Here is a 21051-nt window from a genome sequence, read left to right on the forward strand (position 1 = left end):
GATGTTCCTGGGGCTTCTATTCGGCCTGGATCCTGTCCCTGAACTCTTTTGCTTGAGGCTACCTCTCTACACTTCAGCCATAGCTCCACTTCTAGCTTTTTGATGGTTAACTGGAGATAGGAGTCTCACAGGCTTTCCTGCCTGGGCTGGCTTTGAACTGTGATCCTCAGATCTCAGCTTCCTGAGTAGCTAGGACTATAAGCATGAATCATCAGTGCCTGGCTGCATTTTTAAGAATAAACTTTTTTGAGCTTTTACTGTATGGCAGTATATAAATGCATCGAGAAGCATACATTCTTGCAGTAGGAACAGTATGGAGACAACTAATTGTCATGAACTAGAAAATAAAAAAATCTGTGGTAGTATAAAGGAGTGATGGATTGAACACTTTCCAGGGTTAGCCTTCTAACTTTAGGTCTGTATTTCTAACTGCTTCCTGGAATGTTCACAAAGCAGTCTGTGAGTTCGTCATTAGTATGTTCAAAACTGAAGTAGTAATTTTCTTAGTAAGATTTGCTTTTTTTCTCTGGAATTTGGGATAAACAGCACCAACAGTCTCTCCATAGCAGCGCTAGACTGGGGCATCATTGTGTGTATGATGCAGTACCATTGGCTATTGTTTAGTATTATGAAGTTATGAGCTGTGAAAAACTGTGTTTCCTGTTTATCCCTATCTAGCTTTAAACCCTAGTGTGTACATATCGGAATTACTAGTGGATGGCTTTAAACTGACATAGGCTTCTTTCAAATGGTTTCCATACTCCATCTTAGTTTTCTGGAAACTGAAACTGAAAGTAAGAGGTACAGATATGATTCCAAAGATGTTTCAGTAATATCAATGATGCCAAAGTGCTTGCAGAATTGACTGTGTACTAGGTGACTGATCATTTCATTGTAGATGAAGAATTGAGACTCCAAGATTGACTAACTTGTTAAGACATTACCGCTAGTCAATGGCAGACCCCATGCTCTAGACACACATGAAACTACATTGCTGTCATTTTTAGTTTGACTTATATAATTCAGTTTATAAACTTTTACCAGTTCATATGTGACTGTAATGAATTATGTGAAAGGTAAATAATTGTTGAGTTAATAACTTGTTTATTAGCAATAAGAACTGATATTTTATGAGTGTTAGATTAAGTTGTCATTTTCATGTTATCTTAACATTTATTCCAATTTTCTTTATTGAATTGCCAAATATGTCTCAGCAAGGGCATATCAATAACTAAAGGAAAGTATAATTTTTTTCACAAAAGTTACATACTTATATTTCTTATTAGATATTATATTTCATAATTTTAGACATAAAGGTAGCCATAATGTTTACATTTATACTTTAGATATTATTAAATATTGGGTATTATTAAATAATACCTTATTTCTGGTATTTAAATTTCCTGTTATTTAAATATGTGTTACAAACTTAGACTTTTTGTGAAATACATATGCTTGAGATATTTTAAGGTATACTATATAAGTATACTGATGGGAACCTTTTCAAATTAATTAGGTCAGTTTCTATCCGGAAGGCAAGAATTTATATAAAAACAGATTGAGGGGCTGGGAAGATGGCTCAGTGGTAGAGCGCTTGCCTTGTATGCCTGAGGCCCTGGGTTTGATTCCTCAGCACCACATAAGCAAAAAGAAAAAAGCTGGAGTGGCGCTGTGGCTCAAGTGGTAGAGCGCTAGCCTTGAGCTGAAGAGCTGAGGGACAGCACCCAGGCCCAGAGTTCAGGCCCCACGTCCGGACCAAAAAAAAAAAAACCAGATTGAAAACATAAAAGCATTGTATAATGAAAGTTTTGATCACATATATTTTTCTTTCAGAAATGAAATAGGAAATGCTTTAAGTTTCTAGATCAAATTGAATTAAGTATCTGAAAAGTATGTCATTTTATAAGTGTAGCAGTAAAAATTAGATTTTGTGTTTAAATATCAATATCAGTTCTCTCATGAGAAGAAAATAACTGATATTTTCATTTTAGTATACAGTATAATTATTTGGAAGAAAAACATCTTGCTCAGTCTTAGAAATGAATGCTTGATAAGGATGATGAAGTCATTTGAGTAATTTTGTGATGATAATCCTTAGTTATAGGGGAAAGTACGTAAAAATTCACAGATCCATTCTTTTAAAATTACAGTGTAGTTTGGAGAATGGGCTTCTATGCTCATGACTAATGTGATGGCAGAACCTAGTTCTACTTGATGTGCAGATTTAAAATAACCTTTACTGATCCTTCCTGTGGGTAATCATATGATACACTTTTCCTGCATGCTTTCCTAGCTCTGTAGCAGACTGTTCTATGTACTATGTTAACTTTCCACTGTCTGAGAACTTAGGAATTCTGCAACATGTTTCAGATACAGAATTGTGGACCTGCATCTACCTCACAGGGACAATATGAATATTAAATCAGATTGATTAAAGCACACAGTATAATTCCTGAAATATAATACGTACTATGCTGTTTTGTTATACCATCAGCATATTAATTAGGAAGTTTGTAAAACATGTAGGAGGAAATATTTGCAATTTTGTGGGAAGAAGTTTATAGAGAAAAATGAATTTTCTTGTGTTGCAACATGCTGTCCAGTACAGCTGTCTATACTGAGGGAAATGTCTATTGAGGTGCTGTTTGGTATGATAGCCATTTTATTTTGTACTTAAAAATAAATTTTAAATTCCATTAAAACTTAAAGTAGCCACATGAAACAGGTGACCACTATATTGGATAGCACAGAGAAATAAAGAAGTACAAATTCTTTTCTGGGTTATATCTGTCGGTCTGTTTGTCTATCTGTCTATGTTGATACCTGTCCTGGGACTCAACTCAAGGCCTAGGCACTGTCCCGAGCTTTTATTTGCTCAAGTGCATTACCACTTGAACCATAATTCCCCTTTCAGCTTTTTGGTGTTTAATTGGTGGTTCGTCTTACAGACTTTCCTGCCCAGGTTGGCTATGAACTGAGTAGGTGGGATTACAGGCATGAGCCGCTAATGCCCAGCTAACAATTATATTTCTATTAGAACTGGAAAAATCCGTTATGTATTATATGACCTATTGAGATAGTATAGTCACTGATCTATCTTTTTCTTCATCCTCTTTTATCATTGTCCTTTAGAGGTCTTAATATCTTAATTTTTGGCTGCTTTGGCATGTCAGATTTGATGGGTGTATTTAATATTGCATTCAGTTTTCAGCATAGGAAGTTTACAAGAAGGGGCTATGGATAATATTGAAATGTATATGGTTTTTGTAGATTTTTTTGTTAATATATGTGACATGTATATACTCAGTCTAAAAGTTCTATAATTACAGCTGTGAATGTACTACATTGACTTGATTAACAAGCTAGTTTCATTTTTTATTAATTTTATTATTTTTTATTTTATTTTTTTGGTCTGTCATGGGGCTTGGGCCTGGGCACTGTCCCTGAGTTCTTCAGCTTAAGGCAAGTACTCTACCCCTTGAGCCACAGCGCTACTTCTGGTTTTCTGGTGGTTAATTGAAGATAAGAGTCTCAGTGACTTTCCTGCCCAGGCTGTCTTTGAACCTCAATCCTCAGATCTCAGCCTTTTGAGTAGCTAGGATTACAGGCATGAGCCACCGGCCCCCGGATTTCATTTTTTAATATATAATCAGCTTTGTAAGTCTTGTTGCTTCTGCTTTTCAGCAAAAAGTCTTAAAATCAGTTTTGATGCCTCTCTCCATTCATTTTCTTGGTTTTCTTCCTCTGGGTTAATATTTAATGTATTTTGTTATATGTTGTCAGGGAGAGTTCTCAGTGAAAACAATTTTACTTCAAGTTGAGTTGCCAGTGGTTTTACCACCACAAATCTATCAGTTTTCCTTTCCCCTCAGAATTGAAATTCTGCCTTTATCAGATAATAAATTATTACTTTTGACTTTTCTTCTCTGTTCTATTGAACTTTATTCCTTTGCCAGTACTGCATTATTTTAGTTATTATAGCTTCTTAATATGTTTTAATACTTGGTGTTACCATTCAAGTCTGTCCATATAACTTTTCTTTTTAAGATATTTCTGGACTCCTTTCTTATTTTCATTCTTCCAGCTGAATTTTTAGGAATCATTTCATCAAGGTCCAGAACAAATCCTAACTGTAAATTTTAAGCAATTTCATTTTTCTTTCCTTTTTATGCTTTTGTCTTTATACTCAAATTTCAGACATTGGTCTTTGCCACTCATTTTACTTTTAAAGTTGATTAATGAAGCAGTTTTACATTTAGAAAGTTTATTTGAAACAACACTGGCTAGAAACATTAAAAACAATTCACTAATAAGTGGGTTTCTTAACTAGTGTATGATTAGAGGCTGAGAAACCTCTCAATTTTCTTTAATATTTGTTTTTCTTGCTTTAGTGTAGAGCAGTACGTGACTGCAGTATGTGAAAATCAGCCAACTTGAGTTTCGGTTAGACACTTATTGTCCTTTTATCTCCTGAGGAGTGTGGATTGAACCCAGGGCCTCAAGAGCATTCTTAACATTTAAATGATTTCTCCAGTCCTTTTTTGCTTTGTTTTCAGATAGACTCTTTCTTTAGCTGTCTTTGAACTAGTGATTCTCCTGCTCTGTCTCCTAAGTAGATAGGATTACAGGTATGCAGCACCAGGCTAGCTGTGTTTTTTTTTTTCCTTTATGGTTGGTCGTGGGGCTTGAACTCTGGGCTTGGGCACTATCCCTCAGCTCTTCAGCTCAGGGCGAGTGCTCTACTGCTAGAGCCACAGCGCCACTTCCGGTTTTCTAGTGATTTATTGGAGATAAGAGTCTCATGGACTTTCCTTGCCCAGGCTGGCTTTGAACTGTGATCCTCAGATCTCAGCCTCCTGAGTAGCTAGGCTTATAGGCGTGAGCCACCAGCGCCCAGCTCGCTGTAATAGTTTTTTTTTTATGGGCTATAAAATGTTCTGATTAATGGAGTCTTCTGCTGTCAATGCATATATCTCATAGGAATAAATATGTTTAACATACTCGTTTTATAAACATTAAAAGTGTGATTATATGTTCTTTTTCCTGAAAATATTTCTACAGTAGATTAGGCCCATTTATGAGTACTTAAAGAGTACTAGGGACAGTTTACTATAGTATACCCACTGTATTGTAGTAATACCTTAGGATACCATAGAAGCTTTAAATGTATGTTGCTCCTATAAGTTGTACTACTTTGCTATTTTGTATTTATTTATCTTGGTTGGTAGGGAGGAACAGGATGAAAAGTAAAATAAAGTTTTATCTATTTGGAGAAAAGTGTGTGTGTGTGTGAATGTGTGTGTGTGTGTGTGTGTGTGTGTGTGTGTGTGTGTGTGTGTGTATTGTAGAATTCAGTGAAACATACAATTAGGTAGAATATAGGCAGCAATTAAGAGAGTTAGAAATAGAACATTAACAAAATAGAAACCTCAGCATGAATATATCCTCCAGGATGACTTTCCTAGTGTTGCTATCACCTTTCTGTGCTTGGTCCTAGCACTACTCTTACAAAGAAGTCCTCTCATGTTATTACATTCTAGTAACTGCCTGGCTCGTTGAATTTTCCTGTGTTACCGTGACTGGTGCTAGAGGAGGCTGGTCAGTGCTGAGTTTCACAGAGTGACTAGGAAGTTGTGAAGGCAGTAGTGTGGCTGTTGTTTGGCAGGACCTCCTCCATGGGAGAGGCTGCACTTGAGAGTGATACATAATTCCATTATCCGAGAAGTGAGCTTGCCTAATTGTTCATGGATTTTAAATACGTAAGTACATCTTTCTATCGGCTTTTAATACCTATGGTGAAGCTGTGTCTATTGCAAAGCAGCTAAGTGCTATGCAAAGACAAATCTACAGATAGGAACTCTTGGTGGAAATTTAGGATCTAAAGCAATGTTCATGGAGCAAAAACAAAAAGAAGGTTCCGATGGAAGGAAAAGAATCCCAGCATGCATGCCTAGGCAACAAAGTGTGGTATTTCAGCTAGGGGCTAGTCTGTGTAGAGTGAGGGCAAGTTAAGGAAGGATAGGTGGGGGGCCGGGGGGAGTTTGGACAAGTGAATGTGGGAGGCCTTACATGCAAGAAATACAGGGAGTTCAGAGTTCTGCTTCAAGAAGTGCAAGCACGCAATAAACTAGGAGTCCTTGGCACAGACGGTAGCTAGTTGATGTTCTTAGTCATCTCTCCTCACATTGTTGTATCTTCCCCATAAAGGAATTTGAATTACTCCCTAGCTTGACAGTTTCTCAAATTTATAGTTGACTTCTCTGTTTTCTATTTTCCCCCCATTTAGTGGGCCATGGAAAGATGGGGTGGGAAGAATAGACATCTGTAGTTGTAAGAAACTGTACCAATAAGTTAGTAGTATAGAATATCAATCTCAGGGCAGCTATTGTAGAGTGGATATCTGTAGATCTATCAGTACAAGGTCACCACTGGCTAAAGTTCTAGGGTGGATTATTAATTAAAGGTATGATTTGTGAGAGGTTACTAGGAACAACATGGTTTTTCCCAGCTGTAGTCATGTCTCGCCAACACTATGCTATGCCAACACTATGATACTGTCTTAAAAACATGGGACAAGAGGGAAGATAGAGAATGCAGATCTGTAACTGCATTCTGGTGCTTTTGTACAGCTTGCAAGATGCCTGGAATGATGGAAGTCAGCATTACAAGGGAGGCATGCATGCAGGAACTCCTGTTCAGTCCTCGTGGTTGAACATGAGAATTATCCTCTCATTTGAAACTTTGCTTGTGGAAGGGAAGTAGATGAATCGTTTTTTTCTGTCAATCTCTGGAGTCCTTTTGAAGAAGGGCTTGGGAATATAAACTGTGGGCACAGTTCTCTATGCTGTGTCCAGAGATGGATGAGAGCTTTGGGGAATCCTAAGCCAATTGGACATGTCTCCTTAGTTGCATGCTGGGTTGAGCAGGGCTTCTCAAATCTTGTTTTACTAATGTGCTGGTTTGAATTTAGGAGGCCTGGGATTGGCCTCACCATCTACAGTTATAGTTAATATGCTTTTGGGTCACGCTTGTGCTGCTGGCCTGTAGTGCGCAGCATGAGAGGTTAGGTTTAGACCTGGGAGGATTTTAGGGATCAGAAGGCTGATCTAACTAGGAAGTGTATTGATTTACCACTTTGGGTATGGGCACCTTTTAAATTTAATTTTCATGGACAACTCTCAAGGTGGGTGATAGTATCTCTGCACATGTGGAAAGTGAGCACATGGAGCTTATCCTCAGGTTATAGAATAAGTAGGGTAAAAGCGATTTAATTTTACTGGACACCAAAGCCTTGCCAGTCAGGCAAGACTCCTTAAGAGTCTGTGGTTTTTCTGCTCATTTTCCTTCTTACAAGTAGTTCTAATAGGGGGACTTTGCTCTATTTCTTATAACTTGAGCATAGGAAAGAAAATATATTGTTTCCTGTGTCCTTTTTTTCAAATGTTAGACCATGCTCCTTGCTGAATCTAAAAATTATATATATTCATGTATTTTAGGTGAAACTATAGAAACCAATGTCAAAATGAAGTATTCTCCAATCCTACACTGTGTAAACACATCTAGCATGACTGTTGTGAGTTCCTGTAATATGCACACACTGTAGAATTTAAAAGATTCTATGTAATTCCCTGTCATGTTTTTCCCTCTAATCACAGTTTAATAGTGACAAAGACACAGCTCTTCATATAGTTCCCCATTTTCCTCCTAGCCGTCAGTCCTGTCAGCATTCTGTCTCATTTTCCTAAAGTTTTCCCTGTTCCAGTAATTCTATTGCCAGATTCTTCTGCTATTTTCTTTGTGCTGTCTTCAACTTGTTAATTTTTGTGGGGGAGGAAGAGTGGTACTGGGGTTAATACTCAGGACCTTGCACTTTCCTGACAGGTACTTTACCACTGGAGCCACCACTGGAGCCATACCCCCAACCCTTTTTGCTTTAGTTATTTTCAAATAGGGTCTTAATTCACAGGACAGTCTAGAATACAGTATCCCTATTTATGGTTGTTGCACAACTGGGATGAAAGGCACACACTGCTGCACTCAGCCTTTTATTGGTTGAAAGGGGTCTTGTGAACATTTTGCCCAGGCTGTCCTTGAGCCCCAAGCCTCTCCATTCCCTATTTTTGTTTCTTGAGTAGGATTATAGATATGAGCTGAGTGTCTTGGCCCACTTAGCTTGCGTGTTCTTTTTTTGTTTGTTTGTTTGTTGTTGTTTTTGTGGTCCTGGGGATTAAATCCAGGGTTTTGTAAGTGCTAGACAAGTGTCTCTGTCTCTACCACTGACCTATACTCCTTAGCCCCCAAACATAGTTCTGTACTGTATAGTAAATTAATGACTGCTAAATCACTAAGCCATTAAAACATCTATCCTCTGCTGATTCCATTGACTGTTAGGGCTGCACAGAAAATCTCCTAGCTCTCTTCTGCTATCTTCGTTGCTTCCAGTGTAGGAGGTAAGAGCTGACATCAAGGAATGCAGAGCTTACTCCACACCTGTTACTGCCAGGGACACCTTTTTTAGTAGTAGCCCCCATTGTCAGGTTAGTGGCATCTGAGAACTTCCCTAAAGACACTTCCATGTCTCTTACTGGGTAGTACTTGTTGGTTCATTTTGTGTTTATTTCTTCCTCAAGTTGTACTCTGAGTCGTCTTCATAAACTCACTTTCAAACTTTTCACTGTGTTCTCATTAAAACTAGTATGAACATGATGTTTCTTTTTCTAAAATGTGGCATCTGTTGTTTTATGTTTGCATATGAACTTAGTTTTAATAGGTGAATCTACCTTATTTAGGCTTTTAAATGTTGTTGCTTTGATTATTAAAACACCCCATATATCAACTTAAATGTGGGTGCAGAATGATTAGAGAAGTCTGTTGACATTTGTAGATCTCCAAATAGCTTTCTTGTCATTCTTCAGCCCTTTGTTTTTCTTTAAAGTTTTAGTATTTTTTTACTCCCTCCCTCCCTCCTTCTTTCCTTCCTTCCTTCCTTCCTTCCTTCCTTCCTTCCTTCCTTCCTTCCTTCCTCCCTCCCTCCCTCCTTCCCTCCCCCCTCCCTTTTCTTTCTCTCTTTCTTTTTCTTTCATTTTTCTTTTCTTTCTTTCTCTCTTTCTCCCCTCCCTTTTTTCCCTCCCTTTCTTCTTCCCTTCTTCCCTCCCTCCCTCCTTCCCTCCCTCTCTTTTTTTCTTTCTTTCTTTTTTCTTTCTTTCCCTTTCTTTCTTTCTTTCTTTCTTTCTTCCTTTCTTTCTTTCTTTCTTTCTTTCCTTCCTTCCTTCCTTTCTTTTTTTTTTTTTGTTGGTCATGGGGCTTGAACTCTGGGCCTGGGCGCTGTCCCTCAGCTCTTCAGCTCAAGGCGAGCGCTCTGCCACTTGAGCTACAGTGCCACTTCCGGTTTTCTGATGGTTTATTGGAGATAGGAGTCTCACGGTCTTTCCTGCCCAGGCTGGCTTTGAACCACGATCCTCAGATCTCAGCCTCCTGAGTACTGGGGTTGGTATTCAGAGCTTGAGCTTGCTAATCAAACTCTACTACTTGAGCTATGCCTCCAGTGTTCCACTTCCCCTTTTTTTTTTGTAGTTATTTTTCAGAAAGGATTTCAGATTTTGCCCGAGGCTTGTCTCAGATGGAAAATCTACTTATGTCTCCCAAGTAGGTGGGATTACAGGTGTGAACTGCCAGACCCTGGTTTGTAGGCTGAGATACTGCTTTTTGGCCATGTTGGCCTTTAACTACAATCCTGTTCTTCACCTGGGAGAAGGCTGGAAATTATAGTCCTGAAAACTTCTCTCCCCTAGCCCCCTTACTCTCCTCAGTTCTTTATCTGTGAAAATATCTCCTCTAACTCCCATCACCTGTGACCTTCTGCTGAGTGGAGTCATATAGATTAAATAATTGATCTCATAGCTTTTTGTGACATCTGCCATGGCAGATCTGACTGACACTAGAGTCCATGACTGCAGTCCTGATCAATTTTATATCTAAAAATATTAAACATTCTTAATGTTTGAGAGTTTAATTTTTTAACTCCTAAATGGTATTTTCCAATTATACAAAGGATAATATACTGTGTGTCCTAGGGACATTGAATGAATAAGATTATTGAGTATAATATTAAGAGTTACATAGTTTTTTGAAACTTTATTTTCTGATCAAAATGAAAGCAAATCTTATTCCTTGATACACTTTTGTTTTTTCTTACTTGTTTTGGTTCTCTCTGGTTAGTATCACTTAAAGGTGTACATTAGGATAATTTGGAGACATAATGATTCTCCTTTTGTATTTTATCAAATTAGCAACTTTATAATAATCACATTTCTGAAAACTTTTTTCAAAAGAAATTGAGGACTAGGAAGTTGCTTCAATTTTGAGGTCACCTGTAACACTGTAAAGTAGTAAGGATTGGGTTTGAATGTCAGTTCGTCAGTTGACCTTGGTTGGGTTTTAGTACCTCATTGTTTGCTCCTCTGTACATAATTAAGCTACCTCTCTTCATATAAGGAATTATAAGACTAAGAAACTGGACCAGTAAACACTCAACAAAAAAAGCCTAAAAACAAAGCAGTTTCAATTCTAGTAGAAGATATCCTATAAAAAAAAAATCATAGGCCAGGTTAGGAACTTTGAGTTTTCAAAGAATATTAGTTTGAGCATAATTAAGTTAATCTGAAGTTTAAAATATTAGGTTTTTAACATATATTTATATTTATTATATGTTTAGAATAGCTGATCAGTCCCAGTAGTGTGTGCTGCTATTCATATCATCTGTGCTTTTTTATTTCCAAATTTTACTTTTTTTCCCCCTTTGGTTCTACTTGTGTTTAAACTCAGGACTTGGCACTTGGTAGGTAGGTGCTTGTCCCTTGATCCCTACAGCTCTTTTTTTCCATATTAATATTACTTGTTGAATACAACCATTGACCGACATCTTTACTACAAAAAAGGGAAGGAAAGGAAATACTAATGTTCTATTTCTTGTCAACAAGTTTTAATGTAGAGACAATTTGTAATTAATGTTCTCTATATCTGCATTGACTTTATCTTATTTCTGTGTACATTAAAAGTTGGCTATCTGTTGGCCCTCATACATGGCCAATTTATCTAGGAGGCTTTGTTGAAAAACTCCTCAAGGTTTTCCCTCTCACCCCACTTCTTTCCAAGACCTACTCCTAAGGCAATTCTATTGATAAGTCAGATTTAGATACTGTTGTATTGCATTCATGGACAAGTTGTATATAAGTCTGTGAGCTCTTCAATGGAAGCTACTGTTGTAATTATTCTTTAAAAAGAGTTTTGGGCAAGTATGAGATGCACATAGTTTATTTTGTAAGATAAGGTATTTATGGTAAACACTTTTAAAGAAAATTTCAGAATTACCTTTAATATCTCAGAATAACTACTGAGTCTAGAGTGGTCAAGTTTTTAATGTGTTTTTTTATGTAAATTCAAGACAAGTGTTTTTTGTAAAGGAAAATATAAAGCAGGCCATTGAATATGAAAATATTCTTTTAATTTTTATTCCCAAATCACCATATTTCTGTATTTCTGTTACCCTGCATAGTACTTGTTTCATGAAGTATTCTCTGCTAGGCCTCCAGAGCAACACTAGGAGAGAGGAAGGGGGCACCCAAGGGGAAAGAGAGGGAACATAGTACCCAAGACAGAAAATTGAAGGAAGCTCTTACTTTGAGGGTGGAAGAATGAATGCCTCCTTAAATTTTGAATCTTAGCTCCCTCCCTGTTTTCCCTCTGCTCTCACCCTGTTTCACCAAAGCAGGCTACATAACATTATTTTGATTCTAGTTTAGAATCATCTCATGCATGCTCGAATTTTATTTAAAAAACTGATGACAAGAAGAAAATGATGTAGATGAATCCAAATTTATATCATGCTAGATCAAAATTAAGTTCACTTTCAGGAAAAACCCCAAGAACATAATCATTTTATTCATGCATGTTCAGTAATTGTCAGAGCTTCAGAAATCTTGTCTGACATTGCAATAAACTTGATTGTTTTACCTGAAATTAGTCTCGGGTAGCTATGGTACATTTGTTTCTCTAAGACACAGTCCTGACTGTCAGTTCCCAATGCAAACTCATGGGTGATCATTGAAGTAATAAGTAGTGACTCTAGTTTTATTACATTTTTATTAATTGAGAATTATTTGAGAACTTGCCTGTAATTTGTGTGAGTGCTACATCTGGATATGCTCAGGAAGTTGCCTTTATAAGAAAACAGTATGTACTGAAAGTAGAGCTTTTTCAGAGTTGAGGTTCAAGGTAACGGATGGTGAGTTAAATGTGAGGAAGCATGATATTGTGAATTACTGTTTGGCACACATACCTAGTGCAGGAATTAGCTGCTACAGCCATAGGTAAAGTTCCAGTGCAGAAAGCTAGAGAGATAGGCTACACAGAACTTGCTCTGTAAACCTCAGAATGTAAACTGGAGTACAACTTAGTTTATTCAGTAAAGGCTAAATTCTGTAAGTTCCAGCTTGATACTTTCACAGGGTCTATGATTAATGTGTAGAGTATGAAAGATTTTTTAGAATTTGTTAAAATTTGTAGATGTGACATCATTGTCAAGTTAGAAGGTTTTATTTCTTAAAGTGAGAGCTTATTTAAATACTTTCTTTTCTCTGAAATAGATTTTTATTTCTACTCACAGTGGCGCCAAAGTAAGTTTTCTCAAGTAGAATTATTCATATTTAGGTCCACTGATAATGTTTAAAATAAAAATAAACCCATAACAACCAAAGGTGGAGGAGTGTCTAGATTTGTTTTTAGCTTTCTTTTTCATGGCTTCTCAGAAGTGTATCATATTATAAATACATTCAAAATGTTTTGCTCTGAGGATATGTAGCATTCCTATAAAGGTTAAATCAATAAAAGTGATTTGGACACATTCCTAAGCATGGCTAGAACAGGTAGCCCGTTGTTTTAGGTACCCTTGAGTTTCTGGAGCAGATCATTATGGCGTAGCAAAAGAACTTAGTAAAAGTTGCTTTCTATGTGTGGATGCATCAACTTGCAAAAAGAATTTCTAGCCTTCTTAAAATAAGTGTTTTTAACATAGCCTGCATATGTTGGTTTAATTATGTATTTTAAAGGCAGAGTTTGGGAACTTTTTTATTTTCTTCAATGCTGAAGATACATCGTAAGTGATAAGGAAGAGGTACGTACATTAGAAATGCCATGGTCACGCTTTTCCAGCAAGTTTAGAGTAAATGATAGTTTTGTGATTAAACAAAGTATCCCACATTATAATAATAGCAAAATTAATTAGATACTTCTTTTCAGTCTTCCAGTTTAGAAAAAAATTCTGTGGTCATTGAGTTTTTCTGTTTAAATTCAAGCCTCCCTTTTAAAGTGCTTAAATGAACTTCGATTTTAAAAAGTGTGTATATTTCTCCTATATTTAGAATTGGCTTCTCACTGTATTATTCTTTTTAAAAATTTTTATTGCTAGTTAATTTTACTCATTTGTTTGCATTTTCTTGTTTGTTTCATATGTTTTGCAAATTTAAGTTTTGGAGCACACTGTTTTTATAGCTACTTTTCAAAATATATCTGCCAATTTACAAGGCCATTTTTCCTAAAGTTTTTAAGTAGTAGTAAAGGTCTTAAATGTTTATGTATGAAAAAAACCAGAATACATTGAACTGACCGTGTATTTGTATAAAGAAGGTTTAAAGACAGATAGAAATTTTAAGTTTTCATCTATTAATGAGGTTTTATTTGAAAAATCCTTTCCTATCCCTTTGTACATGTATAATTAGTTTGTAAATAAATACTTTGCATATAATTTAATTTCATAGTCAAGAAATTGTTTGACTATATTTCAGCAAGAATTTTTTATTTATGTGCGAGATTTAACCATTTAATAATAAATAATTTAGCATTTCCAGCTGAATATTTAGCTTTTTAAAAATATTTACATGTGTATTGATCAATTCAGAAATTTTATGAAAGTAAAAGTAAGCCTGGCAGTAATCAGCATATGACATATGCTATTATCATTATTTCTAGATATTTATGAGTAGTAATTTAGCCACTGTATGCATTTTTTTTAAGCAATTTGATGCACTAGTTTGTAATATACTACTGGATGTTATAAGGGAATATACTTTGAATCTCTCCTATTAAATTACAGTTAAGTTTTTCTAACAGAACTTACTGTTCCTATCTAGCTTAAATGATAACAATTTTAAAATGTGAACATTTATAAAATGCACTGTTTTCTTCTAAATTATGGAGAAAGAAACAGGATGTGGGTGTATGTATATATGTACATTTAGTTTTAAGTGGGAGAATATAAAGAATTCTGTATGAATATTGAAATTTATAAGAATATAAAAAAGTGTTTCTGCTATGGAGAGAAGGTTGGACTGTTAATCAGAGGTTAGATTACATTAAATTTCACATTTGCATTCCGCAAATGTATTCCAGTAAGATTGTAAGTATTGTCCTCTTAAGCATTTTCATTTTGGTACCAGTCTTTGTATTTGTAAGAGCAGGAACTAATTTTTGTAATTTATCACAAACTGGATTACCTAAAAGATTTTATGAGGGGTAAAAGGTAATTTTAATGAATTATCTTTTATGATCAGTTATTATACCTAATTTTAGTATGCACTCTTTTGGGGGGAGTTTTCTCATAGATTGCTCATGCCTTAAATCTTTTTAATTGAGTCCCTTACTATGGAATGTTGACATATTTATTTATTTATTTATTGAGATACTGGGGATGGAACCCAGAGCCTTGAGCATGTGAGGCAAGGGCTCTACCAGTTAATGTTCTTTCTGTAATCATAACTGTTGTTGCATATATCTGTAATCTGAGAGGTTTATGAAATAAAGAATTCATTTTTCTCCAAAAATGGTTTTTTCCCTCCAAGCTGTACTTATATAAAACACTTTATAATGAAAGCATCACTACTAAAAAAGAAATCTGTACCTTTTATGTTTTTCACATTCATGCATCTTTTCTCTAGGACCAAGTTATAGTGATATAGCAGCAGGTAGAAATATTAATCATAGAATGTAGTGTATTACTACATAATAAAATACGATAAATGTGATACTCTGTTTTCCAAAGTATGCTCACCAATATTAGATTCATTTAAACAATTTAAAATTATCTACCAAAAACAATGCTGTTTCTCACTTAGAGATTTGAAGTCTTAACCTGAGGAGTTCAGTAAAGACATTTAAGAAGATAATAGTAAATATTATTGAAAAATGCGCTAAGTTAAGAATCCAGTATTTTAATTGTCTACCCAGGTTACACAGACAATGAGTAATACGCTTGTTTACCTCTAAGTTAGAGTTCTTCTGTGAGATACTATCCATAAACTGTGCAATATCTCTTAGCAGACCAATTCTACTTAGCTTTACCTTTGGAAGCCCTAATGATTAGTTTTACTGATGTCAGTTTTTAATTGGCATTGAAATTTATAACTGGAAAATAATGTTCTTGTGTTTTATGAGTGTGTCATTGATTATTATAATCTTCAGCTTCTTAGCAGATGCCAAACCTCTTTTATTGGTTTTACAGATTAGTATTTCTTGGGCAGTATATGTGTAAAAAATAATTATTTTCAAGGAAGTATGAATATTACTTCAATTAAATGATTTACAGTAGATTTTTTGGTTATATGGTTATGACATCCACAGTCATAAATATGTACATACTATATAAAAACTTTTAAGTAAGATAGATAGCTAGAAGAAATTGAAGTTGAACATATGTGGCAAGTATTTTGTTTCTGTGCAAAAATGCGTCCATATCCATACAAAGTTTTGTGGAATACCACATCATTATTCTAATTTTTAAAAAGAAAGACTGTGCCTATATATATGCCTAAAGTTTTATTGCTGTTGTTGCTTGGTTTTGGCTAGCATTTTCCTGTTACTTTTTTGCTTTTGCCGAACCACAAAATAAAGCTAGTTGTGAGATATGTGACCATAAGAAATATGTAAACAATGGTTTGGCACATGCAAGGCTCATGTAATTTTAGGGGGACCTATAAATGTATATTTAAGTTCTTGGGCTTTAGGCTTGAACTTTTATATAAATATATGTTTATAGTTGATAGTATGATTCTAGTAGACAACAATGATATACAAAAAAGGCATTATAACTGAAAAGTATAATATAATGAATTTAGTTGATTTTGTAGTAAAAATCATTTGCCTTGTACAGGATATTTAGACTTGCCCTGTTAATGTCACTAATCTAATCTAACTCAATACAGTTTAAGAGAAATGGCAGTATAAATAGTGGAGATCACAAAGTCTTCCCATTGGGTGTTAATATAATTTTAAATACATTTTGGGGAATAATATTAACTTGGTAAAAATGTTAACATTAGTATATAACTTTTCCATATCTTAAGCATTATGTAAAATTGTATTTATTTTATGTATCTATGTACTGATGAGTTTCTTCGATTTAAAAGATAGAAATTATTTAGTGAAAGTAAATCAGTATCTATTATGTTTTATTTAGCCCAGAATTGCATTCACTATGCTTTTTGGTCCTGAATATGTACCAGATTTTGGAGGAGAGGTGATTCAGGGTATAGAACCCAGGCTTTCTGCATGTGAGGCTCTATCACCGAGCTCCATTCCAACCCCTGTACACTGAAGCTTTACAGATTAATAACAATACAGAATATTTATGGGAAATGCATGAATAGCATAATGTTATTTTCACTACAGGTATTAAATACTTACGTAGCAACTAGCTTCTCAAGAACTTTTTTACTTCCATAGCTCATTTTATTTGAGGTTAATACATTGTGTTAAGTGATACAGTTTTAATTTATTAGTAGAAGAAAACATGTTTATGAAAAACTAGGCTTAGTCTTAACTCCATTTAACAATAACAACAAGAACTTAAAATGTTTTATGGGGTGTTTCTTACATCTATTCATTAGTGTTCCAAACCTTGTATACTATGTCTTCAGTAGTACTATGAGGAGGAAATTCCTAAGTACTCTACATAAGGTGGACACACACACACACACACACACACACACACTCTCTCTCTCTCTCTCTCTCTCTCTCTCTCTCGCTATATAAGTCTTAAAAAGTTAAGTGGGAATATATGGTCTGTTTTATGTATATTTTCTGTGGAATAGACAAAAGCTTGTGGTTAACTGTGGTTAAAATTTGTAAGGAAACTCCCTTTGAATAAAGTTTTCAGTTTCCTTATTTTTTTTGTTTGTAACCCATTAATCAAAACACCTCCAGTGAATGCCATAATGTTTTCAAAATTATGAGATTATATTAAGATGTGTAATGTCATTATGTGAGATTTCCTTTTCTAAAGATTTGTTTTAAAATATTAACCATTGTAATGATTTCATGAAGATTTTCCATATTCTTGAGACCATTAGAATATTTCACATTTAGAACATTCAGATATTAGCATTTATTATTATCTTTAACATGTGACTGTACTGATAGTGTTGAGTTTTTTTTTTTTTTAATCTAGGTGGAAATTATATAGCCGTCATTGGTATAGGAGAAAAATTGCACTAAGGTAACTTACTAGGAAGTCTTGGTCTAAATTTGTATTTGATTTTCTAATACCTTTTATAATAATATCTTTGTCTTGGTAAATGATTAGAAAGAAAGTTATGCCTGGTCACAGTTACAATTTTAGACTTTGCAGGAATTTTTTTTTCACATTGGATTGATGTTATTTTTTGTATTTAGCTATAATTTTTTTAAGAGACACTAGAGGTTGCTTTAATGAAACTTACATAAAATGTCTCTGAAGACTTTAATTCTTAATGTTTCTGATGAACTTTTGCATTACATAGGATTGTCATAGCTTAGTGCTGTGGAACAAATTTTAAAGCATCACTGAATGTTGGCATTTTTATGCTTTGGAGAGCAATTTGAGATGTTACCCTGTTTTGCCATCAGCTTTCAAGTATGCATGGGTGCATCATTAATCATAGGAAATGCAAATATAAATAATCCAGTCCCATTGGATTCTTTATATGAATACTTACCTTTTCCTTTATATATATAATATATATAGTTGAAGTATTTAGGTAACCTTTAACCTTTTACTTTAACAAAGAAGTACAGTATAAAAATATTACCACATTTTCATGTGAGCAGCTCTTGAGAGGAAAAAATGGCCTCTAGATGAATATTTGTTGAAAAAAAGTTGTGATACAGAATGTCTTAACTCTGCCCCAATATAGTACTTGAGGACCACCAGTGTGTAAAATTGAAAGCACATGAGTTTTGAAGCACTAGAAAAGGTTTGTAATTGATTAGCGCTGCTTGAAAGTATTGAAGTACAGTGTGATTTGATTTGTGAATGGTTCTATTCAATAAAGATTAATTCTGTGTGTTTGATAAAATCTTAGTGCCTTCAATGAGTTAGCTTCCCCCCCTGCAGTTTATTTAACCATCAAATACTTCAGTGTTCTTTTAACAAACTGGAACATTTCTATCTTGCTGAATTCAACTTTAGCATGACTGATTTAAACAAGTCAGACTATCAGTGATTAGCTTGAAGGGTGTAATTGAATAGATTAATTTTTTTTATTAAAAGAACTAAAATGTATCATAATGAAATCATGTATATTTCATGCCTTTCTTGTGATTTAGAGGTTCACATGAACTATTATGATCTTTTCCTGCAATTTCTTTTTAATCATTTATATCACAAACCATTATTAAAAGTTGAAAGTAGAATCATTAAGCATATTTCATGTAATAATGAAATCTTTTGGGAATTGTATGCCCTGAAATTTTTAGCTTGTAATATATATTAGTTTTCAATGTTAGTTCTTGACTTAATTCTCCCTAGATTATGGAATTTAGCTCTTCTTGTTTTAGAGAGAAAACTGTCATTGATAAGACCACAAATATTGTTTTGGAAATCACTGGTCATACATCTATCTGTCTTATCAGTTAAAACTTTGGTCAATTATGAAGATTTTATGTAGAAATTTAATCAGTCAGCTGATAATTTTTCACAAGTTCTTAATTATAAGATAGTGAGTCAATCTACTGTTTCCAACAAGCTTGAATATATTTTGAAAGCTCTTGGTAAAAGTATGCTGAGAGATCAAGGACATTTAGACTCTTAACTGGCTTTTTCTCTCTTTCGCTCCTCTCTCTCTTTCTCTCTCTCTCTCTCTCTCTCACACACACACACACACACACACACACACACATGCACACACATTCTCTCCATGCTCACATACTGACACACTTTTCATTCATTAGAGTTGAGGCGAGATAATCAGTCAATATGTCCTTTGTCCTTTATCTCAATTGTCTTTTTTAACTACCTTATAAAATTGAGCTATACTCTTAAAGCATTTTATTAGGTCATTGTAATAGTCCTTCTATACGAATTTAAAGGCGAAAGTGAGATTTTAGACTTCAAATAGATTATGGAATGATGACATGTATGCATTGTGATAATAACCTATACTGAAAGTCCTCTCTCCACCTGTAATGTAGTGTAGTGTACTGGGTGCTTGTTAGGCTCTGAAGTGCTATTTGCGGGAGGGGGAAGGGAAAGAGTGAAATTTACAGAAGATGAAGAATTGGTTACAGTGTTAAAGATATTATGTAGTACTAATAAAATAAATCAGCTTACTTTTATGTCTTCCATAGAAACTTTATCAGGTTTTGGAGATTTTAATGTGAATATTTCTTAAAAATGTTATAAAATAAGACCCCTTGTAAAATAGAAGGAACATTTCATCACATTCTTTGTGACAGCTTTCTTTCTAATGTTGAAGTGTTCTTAACTGTTTGATATGCCTGTTTCAGCTAATCCCTCCATATAACAATAGCATTAACAATTTTTTCTCACCTCTTGAGAGGTAATAGCAAAAGGTCTTCCATGTGAGCTATAATTACAATATGGGTTATAATGCAGTCCAGTTGGAGTTATTTTCTGCTTCCTACATACAGAAAGTTTGAGTAATGCTTAATATCCACTATTAAAATTTTATATAATCAGTGATTATTATGTTGTATGTATTGTAACTGTGAAGGGACCCACTTATAGCTATTGAGGGAGTCATTACAGCAATTTTACGTTTTGTAAAATATGAAGTACATTTCCTCACTCTAGAAGAGAAACCTTTTCCCCTCTCTTCAGGTTTAATTATTTCTCTTTGACCTAAACTCAGACTGATCCTCTCTTCAGCAGTGGCCAGTTAAAATGTATAAAGTAGGAGGAGTAAGCAGACTCCAATCATTAGTTGAAAACAACTAGCAAAGTTTATATTGGTAGATGTAGCAAAAAGATTTATTTTAAAGGAAAAAAGAAAACAAAACTGCCTCGTAGTGGGAACATGTTGGACATCATAAAGCGAATCTTGTAAGTGCTCTGATATTTTACTCTAGTACCCTGCCAGCTGATGAATATTGAGATCACTTATATGCCTGTATCAAACTTAACTTGGAGTTAAATATTAGAGGGCTGGATTATGCCTATTCTGTTTTATTGAAATCCAGCATACTTTAATAAGTATGGCTCTTTAAAATAATCCAGGGTATCCTTTTGGAGTTTTATTTTCCCCTAGATTAAAACCAGTATTCATTTTTGTAGGTCCAAGAAAGTGATTAAAAGAATCTTAGATGTTTCTGTGTTTCCTGAGTCTATCACAAGTTTAATAAGTTATTACAGTGTATAGATGAAACATTAAAATTAAAAAAATACATTTGCATATAAGTTTTAAAGGACTTTTAAACTTTAAATATCCCGGGTAACTCTAAAGATCTTTTCAAAATGGCTATGATGTACTTAGAATAATTTTATTCTAGTTTAATCTGTATTTCATTTATATCAAGTTGTTTAGAAATAAGAATGTATATATCTTATGATGCACTTAGAAATTATAAATAGATTTCTTTTAGTTGAACTAGCTAAAATGTTAGCTTTCCTCCAGGTTTATTTCTGTAACGTACAGGGAAGGCCATAATGTTAATGATAATTTTGTGGTCTGTTATTTTGTAAAATTGTATCCTTTTTGAACTTTGCTCAAATATTGAGAGCTGCCG

At 34.4% G+C, this 21051-nt stretch overlaps 2 protein-coding genes across 6 annotated transcripts in view; one reads left to right on the plus strand and one right to left on the minus strand.

The window, feature by feature from the left end:
- The window catches only part of Runx2 (RUNX family transcription factor 2), a 174768-nt gene that overhangs the window by 153284 nt on the left and 433 nt on the right, over positions 1-21051 (minus strand). The gene's annotated exons all lie outside the window — the stretch shown is intronic.
- The window catches only part of Supt3h (SPT3 homolog, SAGA and STAGA complex component), a 241546-nt gene that overhangs the window by 13324 nt on the left and 207171 nt on the right, over positions 1-21051 (plus strand). The gene's annotated exons all lie outside the window — the stretch shown is intronic.

The sequence above is a fragment of the Dipodomys spectabilis genome, unplaced genomic scaffold (assembly GCF_019054845.1).
Source record: "Dipodomys spectabilis isolate Male_0828 unplaced genomic scaffold, ASM1905484v1 ptg000669l, whole genome shotgun sequence".
Lineage (NCBI taxonomy): Eukaryota > Metazoa > Chordata > Mammalia > Rodentia > Heteromyidae > Dipodomys > Dipodomys spectabilis.